This window comes from Silene latifolia, chromosome 7 (assembly GCF_048544455.1).
Source record: "Silene latifolia isolate original U9 population chromosome 7, ASM4854445v1, whole genome shotgun sequence".
NCBI classification, from domain to species: Eukaryota; Viridiplantae; Streptophyta; class Magnoliopsida; order Caryophyllales; family Caryophyllaceae; genus Silene; species Silene latifolia.
In genome coordinates this window covers 1709243-1713077 of record NC_133532.1, presented here as the reverse complement: position 1 = coordinate 1713077, position 3835 = coordinate 1709243, and positions in this window count along the sequence as shown.

Here is a 3835-nt window from a genome sequence, read left to right as displayed (position 1 = left end):
CCGGTCATCTCTCACATGGCACAGGATCAAAGGGCACCCCTTCCTCAGATAAGACTTCAAGGTAACAGCTGCAATCAACTTAACTTTGGGTTTGACTAGAAACCCACGATAAGACACACTAACACCCTTAGGACCTCTTAAAGACACTTTCTTTTGATGACAGTCTATCTTAGCTTTATACTTTCCTAACCAATCCATCCCGACTATCATCTCAAAACCGTTAAAGGAAACTCCAAAGCAAGTCTACAGGAAATCAACTTGCCCAACTATCATAGATACATCTCTAAACAATCTCCCACAAGATACAGACTCACCCGAAGGTATGAAAACTTGCTCACTAACAGACTCATATACTCTCAAACCCAACTGTTTAACATGACTCGAAGACACAAACGATCGAGAAGCCCCGAATCAAACAAAACAAAGGTAGGAATACCATTAACAAGGAATGTACCGGTGATAACGTGCGCATCTTCCTCAGCTGCTTTCTTCTCCATCATGAATAACTTGCCACTGGTCTTCTGCCCACCTCCCTGGACAGTACTGGCTGATGTGGTCGACTTAGCACCCGACCCTTGATTGTTGTTGTTGTTCGTTGGTGGTTTCTGATAAGAATTACCACCGTTGCGGTTGCCTCCACTGGTAACTCGACTTCCCGGTTTGGCCATGATCCGGCCCGGTCTGTTGCTCGCGAAGCTGCGCAGTCTCCGGAAAGATCCTGGTGCACTTGTGCACTCATGTCTCTTGTGGCCTACACCACCACAGCTATAGTAGGTCACTCCCCAACTATTACTCACACTTCCTCGGCCACGCCCAAAGGAAGCCCCAGCACTGAACCCTGACCCAGAAGAAAATTCCTTAGACTGATTGTGGTTGCCTTTCTTGTGATTAGATTGGCCACCACCCTCGCTCTCAGACTTCCTCTTCTCACCACCTAACCTCTCCTGAGCCATCTCCACCAACCTCTCAGCTCTCCCAGCCCTCTCATAAGCTTCCTTAACATCAGTAAGGACTGCCACGGGTAACTTGTCCATACTCTTAGGGGTCAACCCCCTCTCAAACCTCAACGCCAGGTTCTCCTCACTCAAACCCATATCCTCAGCATACCTAGACTTCTCATTGAATTGCATGTAGTACTCGGCCACAGACATCTCAGCGGTCATCTTAAAACTGTCAAACTCTTCCCTCAACTTACTCTTCACATGTTCCGGTACAAACTCTTTCCTCACAGCCCTACGAAACTCCTCCCAAGATATAGTAGATAACCCTTGGTTCGTATATATTTCCTTAGCACTCACCTTCACTGAATCCCACCACTTGCCAGCTGCCTCCCTCAGATAGAACGCAGCCTGTTCCACTCTCATCTCATCCGGACAGTGAACCAAATCTAATATGTTCTCCATCTCTCTCAGCCAACTATCAAGAAGGTTAGGCTCCCCAACTCCCTTGTACTCTTTCGGGTTAAACCTCGCAATGTAGAGGCTGATTTTAGAATGGTCAACCTCCTTCTCCTTATCCTTATTCTTATCCACATTCACTTTCTTTAGGGTCTCAGTAAGAGCATCCTGGTGCTCTAACATCTTAACGATGTCATCCATGGTCATAAGCTCAGCTCTCGCATACAAAGCAGTCTTCTTGGGTGGCATCTTGAAACTATATATAAGAAAGGGTAGACATGAACACACGTACTAAACTTCAAAACACGAAAACATGCCACCCAGGACCTACTCGATCGAGTTGCCAAACACACTCGATCGAGTAACGGGCTACTCGATCGAGTGCCCCACTTACTCGATCGAGTACCCAAACTTCAGACCCCAAACAGACCTTCTGATCTCTTACATACTCGACCGAGGCTACTCGATCGAGTGACCCCCTACTCGATCGAGTACACCTAGTTACTCGATCGAGTACCCAAAAACACGATTCTGGACTCAAAACCGTCAAAAACCCACCCGATCGAGTCAGTCCCACTCGATCGAGTCATGCCAATTCATAAAAGCTACCCGCATGTTACGTCATATGCTAACATGCTAAACTTTATAAACCACATTATATCATAATAAACATGCTACGCATCTTTTCTACTATCTACGAGATCATTTCATCATGTTATTAAATGCCACGTTGTAAAACATTCAACATGCTATCATTCCATCAACAGTTTCCACATATTTCATTAACCTTTAACATTCTCAACCTTCAACTTCGAACATCGAACAATTAAAACATTTCATCACATTCTTACACAAGTTAACCAAACACACATACGACTCGACAAACACTCCCCCCATGTGACCGGTTCAAAGTTGTAGGGCGGCCCCGCGACTTTAGGACATCTCCCAAGCCTTTGCATTAGCTCCTACAACTTTTACCCCGGGTTCATTTTTAATTGACTCCCTATGTTCATTAGGTTCATTGGTTACAGGTTTCAGGATCGTTGCTCTGATACCATTTGTAACACCCCCATACTCCAAGTGCCTTACCAAGACCACTCAGATATGAAGACATTACCATCTCGGTTACCCGAGGCAATGATAATCAAACAACAATGAAGAAACAACGTTTATTATAAATAATTAGCGAATAGTTACAATCCTCAAAACCAAACCAAAAGTACGATACATGTTCTCAAACCGATGTTCTAATCGAAATGTAAATAACTAATAAGCTACAGCGGAAGACTCCTATCATCATGTCGTGGCATCCCAGCTATCCCAGTACTCATCTCAATACCTGCTCAATATCTGCTCACCATCCTCGAATGGACCACCGCAGGTTTACAAAACAACACCGGGGTCAGTACTAATCACACAATTCAATACATACTAACAATAAGATAAACAAGACAGCTTAACTGTCACACACACACATCCATGCCAAATCCAATCATCTCGATCACTGACTGTCCACTGGACCAGCCCTGCCAGTGGGGGACCGCAGCCGTACCCACCAAATCCCCGCTCCACATAGTGAGCGATAACCCTGTCCATTAATGTGCACATCCCTTCAGTGGCGGGTTCTACAGAACGCGAAACTAGGGCGTGAAGCCACTCCCGCAAGTGACCCCACTCAGCCGAGGCCACGCCTCGCGAACCAACAACAACGATCACAACCACAATAACAATGCAATTATTATATCAAACAACCAAATACAATACATCAACCAATATCCCATTATGGGACTAATACTGAGTAGGAAATCCTACCTGGTATGCACACAATCAGACGGTCTCTACTGCTGAGTCAAAAAGCCTCTTCTATGAACCCTCCTCCTATCATACAACACATAGAGGCTACCAAATCACAACATACTACACATAAAACCCCCAAATCTCTAAATTAGGGTTTAACCAAATCAAAGGAAAGACAATAAAATGGGTACATAGATCTTACCCTCGACGCAAGGAACTCAACGGTATGAACAACGACAAGAACTGACCGTCCGAACTCCGGGAATTGCTAAGAATGCGATTAAGAAGATGAACTTGTTTGCTTTCTCTCTTAAACAGTAATTTAGGTTTTGTAAAAGTGATTTAGAGTAATGACGACGAAGCTTAAATACCTTAATCGCATAATTAACAAAACCCGAGAAAACTCCCCGTAAAACCGGCTACTCGATCGAGTACCCAATGTACTCGATCGAGTACCCCCTTACTCGATCGAGTGCCCCAGCTACTCGATCGAGTACCCAACAGGTCAGAAACTTTTCTAAAACGCAACTTACCCTTACTCGACAGAGTAAGGCCTACTCGATAGAGTACCCCAAGACTTACAAATACGGAGTATTACACTAGGAGAGTCGGGTCACACATGCAAATACGTAAGTGTTCAT